At 42.1% G+C, this 25252-nt stretch overlaps 1 pseudogene; it reads right to left on the bottom strand.

The window, feature by feature from the left end:
* Positions 1-1868: 1868 nt before the first annotated feature.
* Positions 1869-24193, bottom strand: LOC115126849 (butyrophilin subfamily 2 member A2-like; annotated as a pseudogene).
* Positions 24194-25252: the final 1059 nt, after the last annotated feature.

Below are 25252 nucleotides of genomic sequence, written 5' to 3'. Positions count from 1 at the left end.
ATAATAGTCTGTCTGATATAATAGTCTGTCTGATACAGTAGTCTGTCTGATATAATAGTCTGATACAGTAGTCTGTCTGATATAATAGTCTGATACAGTAGTCTGTCTGATATAATAGTCTGATACAGTAGTCTGTCTGATATAATAGTCTGTCTGATACAGTAGTCTGTCTGATACAATAGTCTGTCTGATACAGTAGTCTGTCTGATACAGTAGTCTGTCTGATACAGTAGTCTGTCTGAAACTGTAGTCTGTCTGATACAGTAGTCTGTCTGATACAGTAGTCTGTCTGAAACTGTAGTCTGTCTGATGACAATGATGGAGATTAAACTATTTTTAAACAAACTTTCAGAACATTTTGTTATCAAATGATCAATATATAAAACACATTTATTTTGTGCTGCTGCTATATTGTTACCTAAATGTAGGAGCACACAGCAGAAAGGTTACACAACCAGTTGTGATTTTAGCATGTAAATCTTGTGCATTCCAGCAATGCCACTACACAACACTAAAGAATACATTAATTGCAAGGTAACGGTTACAAACGGTGCCCACAAACTTTCAGGACCTACATAAAGCTGTCCCATCAGCAGAGTCCCATCAGCAGAGTCCCAAAAGCAGAGTCCCAACAGCAGAGTCCCATCAGCAGAGTCCCATCAGCAGAGTCCCAACAGCAGAGTCCCAACAGCAGAGTCCCAACAGCAGAGACCCATCAGCAGAGTCCCAACAGCAGAGTCCCAACAGCAGAGACCCATCAGCAGAGACCCATCAGCAGAGTCCCAACAGCAGAGTCCCAACAGCAGAGTCCCAACAGCAGAGACCCATCAGCAGAGTCCCATCAGCAGGGTCCCAACAGCAGAGTCCCAACAGCAGAGTCCCAACAGCAGTCCCAACACCTTACCACTGCTTCACCTGGCTATCAGCGGAGCCATGTCTGGCAGCGAAACGGTTCAATGAGCCTCATTTACTGATTTTAAAAAAAACATAGCTGATATGGCTGACTTGCTTAAACAAATGTGGTTTCTACTGACAATTGAGATGTACAAACTATGGCATAAGGGAACGACGAGCAGATAAGAGGCAATCCGTCATTTCGATTAAGACATAAATGAGCGAGCTATAGGACAGACGTTGTCAATATAACTATTTGTTCAGCACTTTCGAAATGTACAAAAAAGGGAAAAGGGACCAGATGATTAGCGTGAGGAACATGGACTACTAACAGCTTACTACACATCATACACTTAGTATTACTTTCTTAGCTACAGTCTACATATCTCCCTGGCATATTACATCATTTATACAGCAGCACACAAGACATGTCTGGACTCACCTTGTTGTTCTGTGAGCACTTCCTTCCAAACCACTCTTTGTTGAATTTGCGAGTTCTAACTTGTTGTGTAATGTTAATGTCCAATGGCCGATAAGCACCGATACGGTTTTATCTATAATTTCACTCTATTATTTATCTTCATATGACAAGGATTAAAAAGGATTTGCCTGTAGATTGTCGACTTGATTCATGATATTGACTGCCAGCTAAGATTTTGAAAGAATGATGTTGACATGATCTGTCCAATCAAAGCTGCTGTACATGTAACATGATTTGACGTCATTTTATCAATGACCTTGAGCCTTCTTGGATGGGCACTTCTAATGTAACTCTATGGCAGCCCCCAAAGGGCTAGAATTTTGGAAGTCTACCCATCGACTTCGAGGTGACGTAGTGTCCCCATGAGAGACAGAACACTGAGCCAATCACGGCACAACGCTCCGTATTTGTTGCTGTCTTGCCCCACCACCACAGAAAGCACTATACTTTTAGAAAACACAGAGAATAAAAATATATATAACACACCTTTATGAAGACAGAACAGTCCAAGGGATTGGTGAAAGAAACGTCAAAGATTAGTCAAACATTAACAAGAAATCAGTGGTCTGGGATGGTCCAGTACCAGAATGGGTTCAGATCCAACCCATTGCTCTTTCAACATTCCTACCTTTACCTCTCTGTCCAATCCAATAAACAATCAACTGTCCCACTCTACTACAACAACAAAGATTGACAGGAAATCTATAACTAAGATCTCATGTACATTAAGTCTCTCAATAGGAGTTACTGCTGTTTATACTGTATCTGCCCTGTTTGATTTAAAACAGTCAGTCAGTGACATCTACAGGACAGACGACCAGTGAAATACTATCTGATCCACCAGGGTTGAAGAATGGATAGAGTTTCTTAGAAAATTTGGAGCGTGTGAAAGAGTAGATATGAGACCTGTCCTCCACATTGTAGAAGGAGACCTGTCCCTTCTCATAATCCACAAACACCCCCACTTTCAGGGGCTTCTCTCTCAGTAAGAGGGTGACAGGGGAATCAGCGTGAGCTGTGTACTTTCCATCCTTCAGCTCCACAGTCCAGTATCCTTTATAAGGGATCGGTCTAGACCTCTCATTCCTATTGATGGACCTTCTGACCACTCCCAAAGTCCACTCAGTCTTCCCCTCCACCTTCACCTCATAGTAGAACTTCCTTGAGAAGCCCACATTTCCCAGGACACCGGACCAATTTGTATACCTCTTCCTGTTGTCAGAGAGAACCTGATTTAGTTCTCCATGTCTCACTTGTTTCCCGTCATCAGACAGGATGAGTTTACGATGTGCAGAATCAGGGTCTAGAGTCACATTCACTGTGGAGAGAAACATACACTATGTAAACACAATGACATCAGTGGTATAATACACTATGGTAAACACAATGACATCACCATCAGTGGTATAATACACTATGGTAAACACAATGACATCACCATCAGTGGTATAATACACTATGGTAAACACAATGACATCACCATCAGTGGTATAATACACTATGGTAAACACAATGACATCATGACATCAACATCAGTGGTATAATACACTATGGTAAACACAATGATATCATGACATCAACATCAGTGGTATAATACACTATGGTAAACACAATGATATCATGACATCAACATCAGTGGTATAATACACTATGGTAAACACAATGACATCACCATCAGTGGTATAATACACTATGGTAAACACAATGACATCATGACATCATCATCAGTGGTATAATACACTATGGTAAACACAATGACATCAACATCAGTGGTATAATACACTATGGTAAACACAATGACATCATGACATCACTGGTATAAAACACTATGGTAAACACAATGACATCCGAGACACTCTATTTGGTATAATATGTTACATAATATGTTACGTTTCGTATGGTATGGTATGTATTAATTTGTGGATGTCACAGAGTATAAAACACACCTGCATGTCTTCTGATGGTTTCAAAGTCTGAAATATAGAGTAAGAGACTGTTGGTTATGAAAATGAGCAACATACTGATGGAGATCACAAACTACTGTTAAAGTACATTTGTGTTGTTCAACCCAGACTTCAAACTATGCAGACCTATAATAACTCTAATCTTAGTGAACATATGGGGAGAAATATCTGACACCCCAGCAGTCCCAGGAAGATGGGGAGACCAAGAGTTCATTTTTTATGTACGTATATATAATAAATAATTTTGACAATAACCCTCCATAAATTCATTCATAAACCTTTTTCTTTTCCATATGTGATAGGAAGCTAAATGTAGTTTTTTTTTGGCTTCAGGAATGTGACTGAAAAAGTTAAAAAGTTAAAAACAAACTGATTGATAGTATGAGGGGATAGTCAGTGAACAAATGCTGTTGTCAAGGCTACGACAGCTCCAGTGCAATGAGTGGAGCTTACTGAGGTGTTCAAAAACTCATATCAGACCGAGAGACTAATGCTTCTTAGATAGTTCTTTATGTGTTTTAGTTTAGAAAATGATCTCTCTGCAGAAGCAACAGTTACAGGGATGGTAAAAACAGCTTGAGTTGCCGTAGCAACATCAGTGAAACTGGGCAGAAGGGAGTTGTACTTCAAATACAGCAGTTCAGTAATATCTATAATCAATTAATAATGTTTTTTATTTAACCTTTATTTAAACTATGCAATTCAGTTAAGAAACAATTTCTTACTTTACAATTTCTATTTATTTTTTATTTTACCTTTATTTTACTAGGCAAGTCAGTGAAGAACAAATTCTTATTTTACAATGAGGACCTACCCCGGCCAAAACCTCCCCAAACCCGGACGACGCTGGGCCAATTGTGTGCCGCCCTATGGGACTCCCCATCACAGCCGGTTGTGATACAGCCCGGGATCAAACCATGTAGTGACGCCTCTAGCACTGAGATGCCGTGCTTAGACCGCTGCGCCACTCGGGGGCCCACAAGCTGACAGTCCCCGAAATCAGGCACTAGAATTACTTTAAAATATGTTTGTTTACATGACTTCTTTGTTTATGTTTACATGACCTATTTGTTTATGTTTACATTACCTATTTGTTTATGTTTATATTACTTATTTGTTTATGTTTACATGACTTATTTGTTTGATTTCCCACCGTTTTATAAGTCAGAAGACCATCCAAACCTTACTAGGACCATGTCAACATCCTCTGTAAAATAAACGTGTATTTGCCTCCCTCTGGTGGTAGAAAGTATCACCACATTTATTTTATTTTCTTATTTATTTATTTATTTTACTTCACTGCAACGTTAAGTCAAAGGGGCAGTCCTTGGAAATACTTTTTTTTTAAAATTTTACCTTTATTAAACTAGGTTTATTAAACTACCAATGCACATTTATCCATTAGCCAAAGCTAAGCCTTGGCACCACAGAAAACCCATCGTCGATTCGATAGGCATGCAGCCGCATAGACATGTCGCGATTTCAGCACCATGGTCAGTGATCGGTAGTCTATACTTCAATTTTTATTTTAGGAAATCAGTTCTTTCTTTACCTGGACTCCAGTTTGTGTTCACAAAATCTGTGGAGACATTATTTTTAACCAATATTAATCATTAAGATATACAGGTTGTTCATCACTGTACATAAACGTTTAGACATTGTCAATGTATTATTGATGTACTGGAAGCCAGCATATATATACTGAAGCTATAGTTTAGTACTCTGTTATAAGGATATCTTCCATAATGACTTCTAGAGTGATGCACCCAGAAGAGTGTACCGTCACTACATCCAGTCACTCACTAGTTCATACTTGTCCATACTTGTCCATACTTGTCCATACGTGTCCATACTTGTCCATACTTGTAAATCCCCATTCTTTATTGCTTTCTTTGTACCTATGTGTGTCCTGTGTAACTGTGTGCCTTTTTTGTTTGCTGAAATACGTCGTTTTGGATAAAATCGGTTATAATCGCAATGGAGTAAAAAATTACGACTTCAATCAGGCATGACAACTTAATGCTCTTATACATATCCATTATTTAACTGTACGTATTTAACTGTACGTATTTAACTGTACGTATTTAACTGTACGTACTGTGTAGCTGTGCTTATCCTTGTCCTGATTGTTATAGCGTTGTCAGTTGGACTGGAAATCCATAGTTTTCATTAAACTTTTTATTCTAGGCGTCCCCTTCCAAAACCTTTTTTAAATCAGCCGTGCAATTATGGGCTGCTCCTTCACACAACGATTCCTTTGGCAGAGGTCACGTAAAATGCTATTTTAATAAAAACCCGAAGGATTTCAGCAAACAAAGAAAGTCACGCAAGTACACAGGACAAACAGGTTCACGGTAAGAGTTTAAGAATTTACATTTTTACAAGTATCGACTGATAGTCGGAGGTACAGTCCACAGACACTCATCACCACTCAACTCCATTGACTAAGCTAACATTTATAATCCATCATATACAGTAGGTAACAAAGCCTTAATACTTACCCAGCTGAGAAGTCAGGATTTCTACAGATAAACACATACATATAGTCAATTAGACACATCAGTGGTGTCCAAGGAGGAATCAACATGTGTTGGCTACCTCTCTAGTCTACACTCTAAAAATAATGTAAAACATAATGTTCCTGTATGATCTTTTCGGATAATAGAAGGTTAAAAAAAATAAACTTAAGATTAATTTAAGAACCTATACTCTGCCATCAGGCCGTATTTTATTTAGTGTATTTTACCCCTTTTTCTCCCCAACAGTCCTGTCTCATCGCTGCAACTCCCGTACGGACTCGGGAGAGGCAAAGGTCGAGGTTGTTTCTTCCGAACCACAACCCAACCAAGCCACACTGCTTCTTGACACAATGCCCACAGTACTATGTTGTAACTACCACCACATACAGCTCTGTTCATACTGCACAGTGCCAGGGTCCAAGTACTATGTTGTAACTATCACCACATACAGCTCTGTTCATACTGCACAGTGCCAGGGTCCAAGTACTATGTTGTAACTATCACCACATACAGCTCTGTTCATACTGCACAGGGCCAGGGTCCAAGTACTATGTTGTAACTACCACCACATACAGCTCTGTTCATACTGCACAGGGCCAGGGTCCAAGTACTATGTTGTAACTATCACCACATACAGCTCTGTTCATACTGCACAGGGCCAGGGTCCAAGTACTATGTTGTAACTACCACCACATACAGCTCTGTTCATACTGCACAGGGCCAGGGTCCAAGTACTATGTTGTAACTATCACCACATACAGCTCTGTTCATACTGCACAGGGCCAGGGTCCAAGTACTATGTTGTAACTACCACCACATACAGCTCTGTTCATACTGCACAGGGCCAGGGTCCAAGTACTATGTTGTAACTATCACCACATACAGCTCTGTTCATACTGCACAGGGCCAGGGTCCAAGTACTATGTTGTAACTATCACCACATACAGCTCTGTTCATACTGCACAGGGCCAGGGTCCAAGTACTATGTTGTAACTACCACCACATACAGCTCTGTTCATACTGCACAGGGCCAGGGTCCAAGTACTATGTTGTAACTACCACCACATACAGCTCTGTTCATACTGCACAGTGCCAGGGTCCAAGTACTATGTTGTAACTATCACCACATACAGCTCTGTTCATACTGCACAGTGCCAGGGTCCAAGTACTATGTTGTAACTATCACCACATACAGCTCTGTTCATACTGCACAGGGCCAGGGTCCAAGTACTATGTTGTAACTATCACCACATACAGCTCTGTTCATACTGCACAGGGCCAGGGTCCAAGTACTATGTTGTAACTATCACCACATACAGCTCTGTTCATACTGCACAGGGCCAGGGTCAAAGTACTATGTTGTAAATAAGTACTATCACCATATACAACTGTTCATCATAGGTCAGCTAACACACTGTTGTAAGACCAAAAGATAGGCAGCTGCAACTTCCAACTAGGGGAGGAAGGCCTTTCAACCCAGATCAGGGTGGAGCTGACAACATGGGCAGTATTGTCAACATTCTGCTACACCAAAATGCTATCACTGAAATGCTGGTAAGGCAGCAAAGGTTGTCTTCATTACCACCTTCCAGTGTCTGGAATCATTCTATGCTCCCTCTTATGTTGTTTCTATCTTAACCTATAGCCTCACCCTCCTCTCCGTGAGTTTGTCCAGGAGTTTGTATTTAGAGTGGGTTGTATCTAAATGACAATTTGATATATGCCTGTTGATATGGAGGATTTGGTTTATGGTTCTGGCGTTTGGGAAAGGAGACAAAGCTGAACGATGAATTATGTCTATGCTCTCTGACTATGTGTGTCTTTGCTATTAAAGGAACTCAGTTGCATTGTAAGGGGGCTCTCAGAGAATCCACTGGGAGACACTGAATTTATCTGAGAGTCACAGGATTGTGATAAGAGCTCATATAATTAAAGATGGACTTTTATAACTAACTCTGACGTGTGTGTGTGGTTTGCTCCCATGATTTGGTAAATAGAGGAAATTTCCACGACAATCTACGGTGGGCTCTGTTTACAACCTGTACAGTTAATAATAGGCTAATAACTTACTAACTAGCAAAGAATATATGCACACACTCTGATTTGCACTGATCTGAAAAGAGCATTCACTGGTGGGTGATTGAAAGGTTTTCAGGTACTTTCGGAAGATGGGCAGGGACTCGGCTGTCCTAGCTTCAGGGGGAAACTGGTTCCACCATTAGGGTGCCAGGACAGAGAAGAGCTTGGACTGGGCTGAGCGGGAGCTGCCCTCCTGGAGGGGTGGGAGGGCCAAGAGACCAGAGGTGGCAGAACGGAGTGCTCGGGTTGGGGTGTAGGGTTTGAGCATAGCCTGAAGGTAGGGAGTGGCAGTTCCTCTTGCTGCTACGTAGGCAAGCACCATGATCTTGTAGTGGACAAATAATTCGGGTTGACATGGGAGAACTTGGGAAGGTTGAAAACCAGGCGGGCTGTAGCATTCTGGATCAATTGCAGGGGTTTCATGGCACAAGCAAAGAGACCAGCCATCATCCCAAGAAGCACAATCTGAGGGTGGTATTAGACTGTGGAGCCACCTAACAAGATACATCACTGAATGCTCAGCTTCTACAGGGTCCAGACATGACAAACCATATCATTGGTGTTTTGTCCAGATTCCACCAAGAGCCTGTTGCCTTCATGACAGATATTGAAGTCATGTTCCACCAGGTGAGTGTTTCAGAGCAGGACACAGACCTGAGATTTCTCTGGATCTGGGAAAAGGAGCTGGAGGATTGGAGGTGCTCTTCTATGTGGATGACTGTCTAAAATCAGAGTCAAGTGAGGAAGAAGCCTTGACACTTACTCAGGAACGCACATCACTGTGTTCTAAAGGAGGCTTTAGACTGAACAAATGGATCAGCAACAGTCAAGTTGTTGCCTCTATTCCTGAAGAGGAGAAAGCAAAGGAGATAACGGATCTAGACTGGGATCAGAACATGCTACCAGTAGAAAGTACAATGGTGCATTGAATCAGACTCAATAAATTTACAAATATCCATTCAGGACAGACCACTTACCAGAAGAGGCGTTATATCTACAGTGGGCTCTGTTTACAACCTGTACAGTTAACTAGGCTAATAACTTACTAACTAGCAAAGAATATATGCACACACTCTGATTTGCACTGATCTGAAAAGAGCATTCACTGGTGGGTGATTGAAAGGTTTTCAGGTACTTTCGGAAGATGGGCAGGGACTCGGCTGTCCTAGCTTCAGGGGGAAACTGGTTCCACCATTGGGGTGCCAGGACAGAGAAGAGCTTGGACTGGGCTGAGCGGGAGCTGCCCTCCCGGAGGGGTGGGAGGGCCAAGAGACCAGAGGTGGCAGAACAGAGTGCTCGGATTGGGGTGTAGGGTTTGAGCATAGCCTGAAGGTAGGGAGGGGCAGTTCCTCTTGCTGCTACGTAGGCAAGCACCATGATCTTGTAGTGGACGAATAATTCGGGTTGACATGGGAGAACTTGGGAAGGTTGAAAACCAGACGGGCTGTAGCATTCTGGATCAATTGCAGGGGTTTCATGGCACAAGCAAAGAGACCAGCCATCAGAGATTTCTAGTAGTCAAGACGGGAGATGACAAGTGCCTGGATTAGGACCTGTGCCACTTCCTGTTTGAGGTATGGTCATATGGATGTAAACCATGAATCTGCAGTAGCGAGACACTGATTTGATGTTTTCAGAGAATGACAGGGTGTTGTCCAGGTTCACGCCAAGGTTCTTTGCACTCTGGGAGGACAACACTGTGGAGTTGTCCATTTTGATGGAGAGGTGTGAGGATATGATGGAGCCAAGTGACTTGGTGTATAGAGAGAAGAGGAGAGGAACTAGAACAGAGCCATGGGGGACACCAGTAGTGAGAAAACGTGGTGCAGACCCAGATCCTCTCTACTGATGGTTTCCAGTGTCGAAGGTAGTGGATAGATCTAGGAGGATGAGAACAGATGAGTGAGTCTGCTTTGGCCATACGGAGAGCCTCCGTGACACAAAGAGCAGTCTCGGTTGAGTGACCCAGGCCTGAAGCCTGACTGGTTAGGGTCAAGAAGATTGTTCTGAGAGCGATAACGAGAGAGTTGATCAGAGATAGCACGCTCAATTGTTTTGGAAAGAAAAGAAAGGGGTACAGGTCTATAGATTGATGTCAGATGAGTCAAGTGTTGGTTTCTCAACAGTTTTCTGTGTATCAAGAATGGTCCACCACCAAAGGATATCCAGCCAACTTGACACATATGTGGGAAGCATTGGAGTCAACATGGACCAGCATCCTTTGGGAAAGCTTTTGACACCTTGTAGAGTCCATGCCCTAACGAATTGAGGCAAAATGGGGTGCAACTCAATATTAGGAAAGTGTTCCTAATGGTTTGTACTCTCAGCGTATGTCAGACTTGTTCTGGAAGAGGTGGACCAAAGTGTATCTTCAGCTAGGTCTCAGGTATAGAGTAACCATAAATTATGGGTCAGCTAGGTCTCAGGTATAGAGTAAACATACATTATGGGTCAGCTAGGTCTCAGGTATAGAGTAACCATAAATTATAGGTCAGCTAGGTCTCAGGTATAGAGTAACCATACATTATGGGTCAACTAGGTCTCAGGTATAGAGTAACCATACATTATGGGTCAGCTAGGTCTCAGGTATAGAGTAACCATACATTATGAGTCAGCTAGGACTCAGGTATAGAGTTATCATACATTATGGGTCAGCAAAGACTCAGGTATGGAGTTAGCATACATTATGGGTCAGCTAAGACTCAGGTATGAAGTTACCATACATTATGGGTCAGCTAGGTCTCAGGTATAGAGTAACCATACATTATGGGTCAGCTAGGACTCAGGTATGAAGTTACCATACATTATGGGTCAGCTAGGACTCAGGTATGAAGTTACCATACATTATGGGTCAGCTAGGACTCAGGTATGAAGTTACCATACATTATGGGTCAGCTAGAACTCAGGTATGGAGTTACCATACATTATGGGTCAGCTAGGACTCAGGTATGGAGTTACCATACATTATGGGTCAGCTAGGACTCAGGTATGGAGTTACCATACATTATGGGTCAGCTAGGACTCAGGTATGGAGTTACCATACATTATGGGTCAGCTAGGACTCAGGTATGGAGTTACCATACATTATGGGTCAGCTAAGACTCAGGTATAGAGTAACCATACATTATGGGTCAGCTAGGACTCAGGTATAGAGTAACCATACATTATGGGTCAGCTAGGACTCAGGTATGGAGTAACCATACATTATGGGTCAGCTAGGTCTCAGGTATAGAGTAACCATACATTATGGGTCAGCTAGGTCTCAGGTATGGAGTTACCATACATTATGGGTCAGCTAGAACTTTTTATTTATTTATTACATGAAGATAAACATTTCTGCTATATATAATTTTGTTTTCTGTTTAAATAATAATGTTTGCTTTGATCATGGAAAGACTCTGTAACCTGTGAAATGACCTGTGTTTTGTATACGTGGAGCGTTTGTCTGGCAAATACATTTCTGTTTGTTTTTACACTATTCGAGATTTGTATTCCCTGTTACTTTGAAAGAGCATCCGACGGCAACATCACATACCTGGGGCCTCAACGTAAGTTTTGAAATGGATTACGAATAGCCTTTATAAAATGGTTCACAGAATTCTTTCAAAGTGATGATCTGAAGACACTACTTACCTAGCTTCCCATTGTGGTCATCTGTAAACATGCAGAGTAGGTGGAAGACAGTGAGAACATCATTAACATGGACACTAGAAGATATAGTCTCTCTCTGGGACTCCTTGTCTCATATCACTTCTCTAACGTCACAAATCCCAATTGAGTTCCACCACCTAAATAACTCCAGTGTGAGACAACTTCTCCAATAAAGATATTCTACCCACCACCACTTCTTAATGTCATTAAATAAATGTGACTGGTACATCAGAGATCCTGGTCCATCAGAAACTACCGACTGGGCAAACTACGTAATCTCAACGTGGATATTTGGGTAATATTTGGTTGAGATGTTGATCAACGAGATAACAACCTACAGTATATTCACCCACTCATAAAGACTGCCAAAAGTTAATTGAATTTCCAGTGTTTTCAACCATCCAGCACCACCAAATTACAGTGGAAAAACAGTGTTTGATATTTGGTTTTGTTGTCACCATAATGTCCATCACTGCACTTTCAACTAATTTAAAACACAAAAGTTCAAATGGGAATACAATGTCAGATATTTGGTTTATTTATACAACAGGTTAATGTGAATATCCATGTGCTTCATCTAATAGAGGAACCAAATGACCTGGATTGCAGTTTAAAAATGTAAAACATCAAATGGTTGACATAATTCAGGTAAGGTGATGATCTGAAGACACTACTTACCTAGCTTCCTAGTGAGGTCATCTGTAAACATGTAGAGTAGATGGAAGACAGTGAGAACATCATTAACTTTTTTGGGATAGGTTGCAGCATTTTCACTTTGGATGAATAGCGTGCCCAGCGTAAACTGCCTCCTACACAGTCCCAGAATCGAATATATGCATATTATTAGTAGATTTGGATAGAAAACACTATAAAGTTTCTAAAACTGTTTGAATGATGTCTGTGAGTGAAAGTGGAATCTGTGTGGGTAGCTGGACAGGTAGGATGACTGACAGTGAAGGTGAACAGGTGGTCACGTTTCAGGTGACAGAGGAATGGATGAGACTGAGGCAGGAATTCCTTTAACCATAAAGTGGTATATTTAGAGTAGTCTGTGGTGGATTCATGGATGCACAGAACTTCTGGATCAGACGGAGTTAAGGAAGAGAAAGCAGCGAGATCAGGCGATGGCAATTTCCGCCTTTTATGGAGTTTTATAGATCTGTCGGACATTTCCACCTGACCTAATTAAAGTGCCCCTGGCCCAGCTGAGTAAGTGGCAATGAATTAAAGGATTATTCCACCAACTCCATGGGCCTTTTCTACAGTGAGTATAACAGAACTCATATGGCAGGTGAAAACCTGAGAAAAATCCAACCAGGAAGTGGGAAATCTGAGGTTTGTAGTTTTTCAACGCTTGGCCTATCGAAAACAGTGTCTATGGGTCAATTTGCACTTCCTAAGGCTTCCACTAGATGTCAACCGTCTTTAGAAACTTGTTTTAGGCTTCTACTATAAAGGAGGGGGGAATGGGAGCTCTTTGATTCAGGGGTCTGGCAGAGTGCCACAGGCTCATGACGCTCGGTCACGAGAGAGTTAGCTCTCATTCCATGGCTTTTCTACAGACAATGGAATTCTCCGGTTGGAACATTATTGAACAATTATGATAAAAACATCGTAAAGATTGATTCTATACAATGTTTGATATGTTTCTACGACCAGTAATCTAACTTTTTGGAATTTTCGTCCGACCTTTCCGCTAGAAGTTGCACGCGCTTTTTGATTTGTTTACCAAATGCTCTAACAAAAGGATGTATATGGACATAATTGATTAACTTTATCGAAACAAATCAAACATTTATTGTCAAACTGGGATTCCTGAAAGTGCATTCTGATGAAGATCATCAAAGGTAAGTGAATATTTATAATGCTATTTCTGACTTTTGGCTGGTTTGGGCTCTGATCTCCGTACTCAGATTATTGCATGGTATGCTTTTTCCGTAAAGTTTTTTTGAAATCTGACACAGAGGTTGCATTAAGGAGAAGTCGATCTAAAGTTCCATGCATAACACTTGTATTTTCATCAACATTTATAATGAGTATTTCTGAAAATTGATGGCTCTCTGGCTCTCTGCAAAAATCACTACATGTTTTGGAACTACTGAACATAACACGCCAATGTAAAATGAGATTTCTGGATATAAAAATGCACTTTATAGGACAAAACATACATGTATTGTGTAACATGAAGTCCTATGAGTATCCAAGATGCCGTAGCAGTCTTGTCCTGTCCCTTGTATATATCGTTTTTACATATTTTTCTTCACATATCTTTCTAAATATTTTGCTAAACCTCAACATCTAAATACTCTCCTGCAACCCGCCTCACTCAATGTAGCGTGGATCTGCTTTTTTCCCGAAAGTATTTATATTTACTTCGGATCTGGAACCCCTCAACTGAAGCCAGCCAGCTAACTACCAGCTATCAGTCAGCAAACCATTGTTAGCGGTCATCAGCCAACCTTTAGCTCGGAAAGCTCTCGCCAGTTCGAACAACGAGACTCTAACCAGAGCATAACGGACCTATTATTTTTATCCCCGGATTCCCACCGCAAACGGACATTTTCATCTGGATCTTCACAACTAGCTAACCGCAACCCCGGATGACTACTCCTGGCGAGCTTTTCCATCCACTTAGCTTGAATCTAGCCCGGCCAGAGCTCCTGTGCTACCACCGAAGTATACACCTGGGCTACAGCCGGTACGGGGCATGGAACCCGGCAGATCCCCTACGACTCGAATATCGACAATCTGCCCGAGGACTGAAGACCGCTGAAGGCCCATTATGCTAATCAGCTAGGCCTGCTTAGCTACCTAGAGCTATTTGGAACCCTACTAATTCCATGACCGGTCTATCGATGTCACCGCATGAAGAGGCATAAACAGACTTAACCCCATCGCGACGTCCCCCAAAGGCTAACTTTCTAGCCCTTGCTATCTGCTTGCTTGCTAATTCGGCCTGCTAACTGCTAGCCTGCCCCGGTCTACTAACTGCTAACTTGTTTAGCCCCGGTCTGCTAACTGCTAGCTTGTTTAGCCCCGGCCTACTAACTGTTAGCACAGGCCTGCTAACTGTCTGAATCACTGTGTCCCCAGCCAGCCCAACCACTCACTGGACCCATATTTTTTTTCAATATCTTTTCGATTTTTAATTCGATTATACCTTCCGGTAACCTGCCTCACCCAATGTGATACGGAATCGCTATTATTTTTAATTTTAGAACACATTCAAGAACCTCCAGAAGCTAACCAGCTACAAGCTATTTAGTCATTGTTAGCGGCTTTTACCTTCTGCACAGCCAGACAGTTTTTTTATCCTGGATAATACTTGCCAGTCTACCAGTACCGAACTGTCTCTCCACAACAATGCCAGATTCCTGCCGTAATCCCTGGACCACTACTTCTGATCTTCACAGCTAGCTTGCACCCAGTACCGAAGCTATCCCTGAGGCCCACTTCCCGGCCTACTCAGCTGTTCACCCGAACCACACTCATACACAGCTAGAGCCCAATACTCCACCGGATCCTTGCTGTAAACTCTGGACCTTGGCTAATGCCACTGCTACGAAGCTAGCACCAGTTAGCCGTGAGCCAGGCACATCTCCCTGCTAGCAGGCACATCTCCCTGCCAACCCCCCCTACCACCCCCGGGCAACTAACTTTAAACTCTGTGTCGCTACCGTAGTGGCGTCTTCCCTGTCCCATCTACTGCTGCCCCCTGGACACTGTGATCACTTGGCTACATAGCTGATGCCTGCTGGACTGTCCATTAATCACGGTACTCCATTCTGTTTTTTTATGTCTTTATCTGTCGGCCCCAGCCGCGAACTCAGGCTCTGTGTGTAGTTAAATCCGACCCTCTCTGCCTAGTCAACGCCATTTTACCTGCTGTTGTTGTGCTAGCTCTCCCAATCAACACCTGCGATTACTGTATGCCTCGCTGTATGTCTCTCTCAAATGTCAATATGCCTTGTATACTGTTGTTCAGGTTAGTTATCATTGTTTTAGAGTACAATGGAGCCCCTAGTTCCACTCTCTGATACCTCCTTTGTCCCACCTCCCACACATGCGGTGACTGTCAGGACCCGGTTACGAACCCGGGTCTCCGGAGTGAGAAACAGTCACTTAACCAACTGAGCCACGAATAGTCGGCAGAACCCAGAAGATGAGGCAGACACAGCAGTACTTGAGACGGTGTATTTAATGTAGTAAAAAGTGAAGTCCTTCAGGAACACATGTAACTCCACAACCTCAAAAGGAATTCCACAAGAACAAAGGTAATCCTCCAAGACAAAAAGGTAAATCCACAAGGTGGTAGGTATAGCACAAAAAGCCTCAAAAGATACTCAAAAAATAAATAAACAAGAACAAAAAACAGAATTCCACAAGAGCGTCCACCGGGATCAACAAGAGTTAACAGAATACTAGGGCTGGGTGCTAACATACAAACACAGAGCAAAGGACTGAGGAAAACAAAGGGTTTAAATACAATCAGGGGAAACGAGGCACAGGTGCAAATAATAATGGGGATCAAGGGAAAACAAAAGGTCAAAAGGCACAATGGGGGCATCTAGTGACCAAAAACCGGAACAACCCTGGCCAAATCCTGACAGTGACCTCACCCATTACAACCAGCATGTCCAGAGATACAACCTCTCTTATCATCACCCAGTGCCTGGGCTTACCTCCGCTGTACCCGCACCCCACCATACCCATGTCTGCGCATTATGCCCTGAATATATTCTACCACGCCCAGAAATCTGCTCCTTTTGTTCTTTGTCCCCAACGCTCTACGCGACCAGTTTTGATAGCCTTTAGCGGCACCCTCATACTATTCCTCCTCTGTTCCGCGGGTGATGTGGAGGTAAACCCAGGCCCTGCATGCCCCCAGGCACCCTCATTTGTTGACTTCTGTGATCGAAAAAGCCTTGGTTTCATGCATGTCAACATCAGAAGCCTCCTCCCTAAGTTTGTTTTACTCACTGCTTTAGCACACTCTGCTAACCCTGATGTCCTTGCCGTGTCTGAATCCTGGCTTAGGAAGGCCACCAAAAATTCTGAGATTTCCATACCTGACTATAACATTTTCCGTCAAGATAGAACTGCCAAAGGGGGAGGAGTTGCAGTCTACTGCAGAGACAGCCTGCAAAGTAATGTCATACTTTCCAGGTCCATGCAAAAACAGTTCGAACTACTAATTTGAAAAATTACTCTCTCCAGAAATAAGTCTCTCACTGTTGCCGCCTGCTACCGACCCCCCACAGCTCCCAGCTGTGCCCTGGACACCATTTGTGAATTGATCGCCTCCCATCTAGCTTCAGAGTTTGTTCTGTTAGGTGACCTAAACTGGGATATGCTTAACACTCCGGCAGTCCTACAATCTAAGCTAGATACCCTCAATCTCACACAAATCATCAAGGAACCCACCAGGTACAACCCTAAATCTGTAAACAAGGGCACCCTCATAGACGTCATCCTGACCAACTGGCCCTCCAAATACACCTCCGCTGTCTTCAACCAGGATCTCAGCGATCACTACCTCATTGCCTGTATCCGCTACGGGTCCGCAGTCAAACGACAACCCCTCATCACTGTCAAACGCTCCCTAAAACACTTCTGCGAGCAGGCCTTTCTAATCGACCTGGCCCGGGTATCCTGGAAGGATATTGACCTCATCCCGTCAGTTGAGGATGTCTGGTCATTCTTTAAAAATAACTTCCTCACCATTTTAGATAAGCATGTTCCGTTCAAAAAATGCAGAACTAAGAACAGATACAGCCCTTGATTCACTCCAGACCTGACTGCCCTCGACCAGCACAAAAACATCCTGTGGCGGACTGCAATAGCATCGAATAGTCCCCGAGATATGCAACTGTTCAGGGAAGTCGGGAACCAATACACGCAGTCAGTCAGGAAAGCAAAGGCCAGGTTCTTCAGGCAGAAATTTGCATCCTGTAGCTCTAACTCCAAAAAGTTCTGGGACACTGTAAAGTCCATGGAGAACAATAGCACCTCCTCCCAGCTGCCCACTGCACTGAGGCTAGGTAACACGGTCACCACCGATAAATCCATGATTATCGAAAACTTCAACAAGCATTTCTCAACGGCTGGCCATGCCCTCCTCCTGGCTACTCCAACCTCGGCCAACAGCTCCGCCCCGCCCGCAGCTACTCGCCCAAGCCTCTCCAGCTTCTCCTTTACCCAAATCCAGATAGCAGATGTTCTGAAAGAGCTGCAAAACCTGGACCCCGTACAAATCAGCTGGGCTTGACAATCTGGACCCTCTATTTCTGAAACTATCCGCCGCCATTGTCGCAACCCCTATTACCAGCCTGTTCAACCTCTCTTTCATATCGTCTGAGATCCCCAATGATTGGAAAGCTGCCGCAGTCATCCCCCTCTTCAAAGGGGGAGACACCCTGGACCCAAACTGTTACAGACCTATATCCATCCTGTCCTGCCTATCTAAGGTCTTCGAAAGCCAAGTCAACAAACAGGTCACTGACCATCTCGAATCCCACCGTACCTTCTCCGCTGTGCAATCTGGTGTCCGAGCCGGTCACGGGTGCACCTCAGCCACACTCAAGGTACTAAACGATATCATAACCGCCATCGATAAAAGACAGTACTGTGCAGCCGTCTTCATCGACCTGGCCAAGGCTTTCGACTCTGTCAATCACCATATTCTTATCGGCAGACTCAGTAACCTCTGTTTTTCTAATGACTGCCTTGCCTGGTTCATCAACTACTTTGCAGACAGAGTTCAGTGTGTCAAATTGGAGGGCATGTTGTCCGGTCCTCTGGCAGTCTCTATGGGGGTGCCACAGGGTTCAATTCTCGGGCTGACACTTTTCTCTGTATATATCAATGATGTTGCTCTTGCTGCGGGCGATTCCCTGATCCACCTCTACGCAGACGACACCATTCTGTATACTTCTGGCCCTTCCTTGGACACTGTGCTATCTAACCTCCAAATGAGCTTCAATGCCATACAACACTCCTTCCGTGGCCTCCAACTGCTCTTAAACGCTAGTAAAACCAAATGCATGCTTTTCAACCGTTCGCTGCCTGCACCCGCACGCCCGACTAGCATAACCACCCTGGATGGTTCCGACCTAGAATATGTGGACTATAAGTACCTAGGTGTCTGGCTAGACTGTAAACTCTCCGTCCAGACTCATATCAAACATCTCCAATCTAAAATCAAACTTACCCTAGTAAAACTGACTATCCTACCGATCCTCGACTTTGGCGATTTCATCTACAAAATAGCTTCCAATACTCTACTCAGCAAACTAGATGCAGTTTATCACAGTGCCATCCGTTTTGTTACTAAAGCACCTTATACCACCCACCACTGCGACCTGTATGATCTAGTCAGCTGGCCCTCGCTACATATTCGTCGCCAGACCCACTGGCTCCAGGTCATCTACAAGTCCATGCTAAGTAAAGCTCCGCCTTATCTCAGTTCACTGGTCACGATGGCAACACCCACCCGTAGCACGCGCTCCAGCAGGTGTATCTCACTGATCATCCCTAAAGCCAACACCTCATTTGGTCGCCTTTCTTTCCAGTTCTCTGCTGCCTGTGACTGGAACGAATTGCAAAAATCGCTGAAGTTGGAGACTTTTATCTCCCTCACCAACTTCAAACATCTGCTATCTGAGCAGCTAACCGATCGCTGCAGCTGTACATAGTCTATCAGTAAATAGCCCACCCAATTTACCTACCCTCATTTATCACTCCAGTGTTAATCTGCAAAATTGTAATTATTCGCCTACCTCCTCATGCCTTTTGCACACAATGTATATAGACTCTTTTTTTCTTCTACTCTGTTATTGACTTGTTTATTCTTTACTCCATGTGTAACTCTGTGTTGTTGTCTGTTCATACTGCTATGCCTTATCTTGGCCAGGTCGCAGTTGTAAATGAAAACTTGTTCTCAACTAGCCTACCTGGTTAAATAAAGGTGAAATAAAAAAATAAAAAATAATAAATGAGTGTCACCTGATGAAGATCATCAAAGGTTAGTGATTAATTATCTCTCTTTTTGTGCTTTTTGTGACTCCTCTCTTTGGCTGGAATAATGGCTGTGTATTTCTGTGACTTGTTGGTGACCTAACATAATCGTTTGTGGAGCTTTCGCTGTAAAGCATTTTTTAAATCAGACACAGTGGCTGGATTAACGAGAATTGTATCTTTAAAATGGTGCCTAATACTTGTATGTTTGAGAAATGTGATTTATGAGATTTCTATTGATTTGTATTTGGCGCCCTGCAATTTCATTGGCTGTTGGCGAGGGGTTCCGCTGTCCAAATACCCAGAAAGATTAACATGAACACTAGAAGATGTAGTCTCTCTCTGGGACTCCTTGTCTCATATCACTATTCCAACATCAGAAGGAACATCTTCAATGAGCTCAAAATAACCTTCTTAAAATGTTGTCGTACTTGAAGTCGGGAAATAAAAAAAAATTTAAAACTTTTGTGGTTCTAATAATGTTATCAAAGTGATGATCTGAAGACACTACTTACTATTATCCTTCTTGAGGTCATCTGTAAATATGTAGAGTCGATGGAAGACAGAGAGAACATCATTAACATGAACTTTAGAAGATGTAGTCTGTCTCTGGGACTTCTTGGTTAGGATTCAATCCAATGTGCAGTATATCGCAGGGCACTTCACAGCTGACAAAGCACTTTTTAAAGGCATTTTCCACCGGCATTCACAGAGATCACATTCATAGTAAACATGTCGACTCAAGCTTAAAATACCTTTAAAAGTCTGTTATAGTGTGCTGCGTAATAACGTGCCTTGAATTGAATCCCGGACCTTGTCTCATACCACTGTTCCAACATCAGAAGGAACATAAATGTGCTCAGCAACCAAAAAAAGACTTTAAATGCTTCAAATAATTCTTGCCAAGTAATTTACATTTTTTATTTTACCTTTTTATTTTATCTTTATTTACAAGTCAGTTAAGAAAAATTCTTATTTTCAATAACGGCCTAGGAACAGTGGGTTAACTGCCTATTCAGGGGAAGAACGGCAGATTTGTACCTTGTCACCTTGGGGATTTGAACTTGCAACCTTCCAGTTACTAGTCCAACACTCTAACCACTAGGCTACCCTGCCATACCAATATATGAAGACACCACTTACCTCGCTGCTCAGTGATGTCATCTGTAAATATGTAGAGTAGATGGAAGACAGTGAGAACATCATTAACATGAAAATTAGAAGATGTAGTCTGTCTCTGGGACTCATCACTTCTCAAACGTCGCAATTCTAATTGAGTTCCAGAGTACCTCTGTGAGACAACTTCTCCAATGAAGATATTCTACCCACCACCACTTCGTAATTTCATTCATTAAATGTGACTGGTCCACCAGTGATCCAGGTGTATCAGAGACTACCTCTCTCTAGTCTAGTGGCCCTCTACAGTCTCAACACATCCTGTTCTAGAACATCAACATCAGTGTTAACATGCAGATTAAAAATCAGTCATAATCACCTGCAGATTAAAATCAAAACCTGCAGGTCAGTCATCAGTGTTAACATGTCCTGTATAATCACCTGCAGACATTTCATTCCAAAAATCATAATTTCCAGTGTCAACATGTTAATCACCTGGGGCAGGTAAAATCATTACATCAGTGTCAACAGGGTTTGGTGCTAATACTACTCACACATCATTACACATCAACAACAGGGTTTAGTATACAACAGGGTTTTATCCTGTATCAACATATAATACAACCACAGGGATCATTACACATCAACAACAGGGTTTGGAGGTTGAAAAAACACCCAGACATTTCATTCCAAACAATCAACAACGTGGTCTAATATAATTCTCCATTACCATTCTTTGGTGCACATGCACCACAGATAGCCAGAGATAACCCAATCACAGGGTGACGGCTCCATCACAACAGGGTTTGGTACTAATACTAACACAATCAAGGATATTTCCACAGGGGTTGGATCAAATAACTGACCTAAAAAACACAAATATCATTACACACACATCAACAACAGGGTTTGGTACTAATACTACCACACATCAACAACAGGGTTTGGTATTAATACTACCACACATCATTACACATCAACAACAGGGTTTGGTACTAATACTATCACCACATCAACAACAGGGTTGGGTACTAATACTACCACACATACTACCACACATCATTACACATCAACAACAGGGTTTGGTACTAATACTACCACACACTACATCAACAACAGGGTTTGGTACTCATACTACCACACATCATTATCAACAACAGGGTTGGGTACTAATATTCAAACACATCAACAAACATCATACTACCACACATCATTACACATCAACAACAGGGTTTGGTACTCATACTACCACACATCACTACATATCAACAACAGGGTTGGGTCAAACACATCACTACACACAGGGTTTGCACACACACATCACTACATATCAACAACAGGGTTGGGTACTCATACTACCACACATCACTACACATCAACAACAGGGTTGGGTACTCATACTACCACACATCAACACATCAACAACAGGGTTGGGTACTAATACCACACATCACACATCAACAACAACTACCACACATCACTACATATCAACAACAGGGTTGGGTACTATCACACAGCAGGATTGCAGTCATAATAAACACTAATCTTTTGTATTGTCGTCTCAAAGCCTTTGGTTAAAACACATACTGGACATTAACACATCAATATCTCCAGTGTTTCATGTCTAAATAATATTATGTTGTTACTCACTAGGGAGGTGAATCTCTGTCTCCATCTTCTCATTGATCCGGCTCTGTTGGACTCTGCAGGTAAAGCGGTTGGTGTCAGTCTCCTGGACAATGACATGTTGTTTGACTCTGTAGAATCCCTTGAAGTCTCTGTGTGTCTCAAGAGTTCGAGCAGAGAGATGGACTCCTTTACTGTTCAGCCACACCAGCTCAGGCTCAGGGTGCCAGCCTTCTGATTCACACAGCAGACCCATCCCTCCCTCTCTGTGTCCCTCAATGGACACCACTGGCTTGGATCCTACAGCTACAGACACACAGACAGACTGATGTTAACTGGTGACAGGCTGTGAACAAATAGACACATACTGTGTCCAGTAATATGAAGGAAAGAGGTGATGTCATTGTACTGTAATTAGATTATTACATTAACGTGAAAATAAACCTCACCTTTAACGAGGACTTGAACAGTGAAATCATCATACCAGCTCTTTGACTGAATTAAGCATTTGTAATGTCCCTCATCAGTGCCTTGTACCCTGGTCAGTTTCAAAGAGGTGTTTCCCCTCCAGAGTTCCTCTTCAAACAGTGAAGTTCTTCCACTATAGAAGAGAATCTGATCATCTCGTATGATTTCTGTGGTTTTGCAACGAAAGACACGACCGTCTAAGAAATCCAGGTTAAGCCAGTCCACTGTCATGTCCTCTGCACTGATGTTGGGTTTGAGGAACAGGGCAGAATGATGTCATCACTCATGGCATAACAATGGGAATCAGTTGGACCAAGAATCTCAAACTTCTTGAAGAGAACAGACATATTAACAGTTTCCAATAGTTTACAGTGGTTTCCTCTCTCATCTGCACTGATCTGAAATACACTATAGTATATATAGTAATACTAGACACTGTATTATATATAGTAGTACTATACACTGTATTATATATAGTAGTACTATACACTGTAGTATATATAGTATTACTATACACTGTAGTATATATAGTAGTACTAGACACTGTAGTATATATAGTAGTACTAGACACTGTAGTATATATAGTAGTACTATACACTGTAGTATATATAGTGTATATATAGTACTATACACTGTAGTATATATAGTGGTACTATACAGTACTAGTATTTATACACTGTAGGGTATATAGTAGTACTAGACACTGTAGTATATATAGTAGTACTAGACACTGTAGTATATATAGTGACACTGTACTAGTTCTAGACACTGTATATATAGTATATATACAGTAGTTCTATACACTGTAGTATATATAGTAGTTCCTAGATACTGTAGTATATATAGTAGTACTATACACTGTAGGATATATAGTAGTACTATAGGGTGGAGGCCTACAGAAGAGTTGGATTCACCATTAGTTTAGTTTTTACATCAGTGCAGAGGAAGGAAAGGAGACTAGAGAGGAATCCACCTTAGGTTATGCACCTTAACACTATACAAGCAACTAAAGACACAATGAGATACTATTAATCCCACACACACACCAGTGCAGATGAAGAGGAAAGGAGACTAGGAGGAATACACCTTTGGCCAGACACCCTAAAGGGTCTCCACAGTTTACAATGGAGCTGACGGACAATAGTAGTAGAACTATGTAGACAGAGAAGCAAAAGGACCTCCGTCGGCCCGTTTGATTAGACTGTGTAGAACCCTTAAGACCACAATAGTGACTAAAGACACAATGAGATCATATTAATCACATACACAGAGGTATGAAAGGCAGTGAGATATTAAATATGTATTCTATCTGTACCAGAGCCTGTGTGTAGGAGATGTAGAAGAATCAGACACAGACATTCTCGTTGAGTCACCTTCATTCCTGAAGACAATTAGATTCATCATAAAGACAAAGACTAACACAACTTGAAACCTGGAAAGCAATACTGTGGCATTAATTATACAATAACAATGGATAACATAGTATAACACATTTCAAAAAGACAACTAGCTGATCCATTTACCTGGTTGAATCAGTCCTATTGAGGCACTGCAGTCTGATAAATGTACTAGTGTTCTGTGATCAAACTATTGTGATGTGATCAAACTACCTTCTTATTCTTTCTATTCCTTGGAACAAGAACCTGTTCAACTGCATCGCTGCACACAACTGTTGCATAGTGAGCTCAGAATCAGATAACATGGGTGTGAACTGTGGTGGTAAGTTTTGGTTGTAGGATTCTAAAAGCTTGGCTGATGTGCAGACCACATGACAGAGAGGTCTAAACCCAAGCAAAACATTATAGTTTACTTAAATCTGTGCCACTCCTTTTATACAGTATGATATGTTTATGTTAGGTTACATGACTAGACTAGATGTAACTTAGTAAACGTAAATCCAGAACACTTAAATTAGTTACGTTTGATATGGTCACATAAGACAGATGGTTATTTAATGCAAAACTGAAAGGAGGGTGGTTGGTCGAGGTGGACGTTTGTAAACATCAAAATTATGAATAATCTGAGTGGACGTTTAACGTAAACATCTAGTGTAATAATCTAGTGGACGTTTAACGTAAAACATCTAGTGTAATCTAGTGGACGTTTAACGTAAACATCTAGTGTAATAACTAGTGGACGCTAATGTGAAACATCTAGTGTAATAACTAGTGGTAACGTGTTTGAATCTCACCACAGACAAACACACGTTCACACTCATGTACCTCTTCTAAATCATTTCCATTTGAATGTTACTAAAAGGAACAGCCAAGGAGAGCAATGCTTTCAAACCTTCTTATACGCTCTTTAATGTCTTATGTTTTTCCATAACAAGTCCCTTACATTTTACAGTCCATAGTTTTCCTCCACAGATCTTATTATTCAGCACCAGTGAACTACAGGTCACATTCATTTCATATCTTTAGAATGAGCAAAGGCAT

This window comes from Oncorhynchus nerka, unplaced genomic scaffold (genome assembly GCF_034236695.1).
Source record: "Oncorhynchus nerka isolate Pitt River unplaced genomic scaffold, Oner_Uvic_2.0 unplaced_scaffold_776, whole genome shotgun sequence".
NCBI lineage: Eukaryota > Metazoa > Chordata > Actinopteri > Salmoniformes > Salmonidae > Oncorhynchus > Oncorhynchus nerka.
This window is presented reverse-complemented; position numbering and strand designations above follow the sequence as displayed.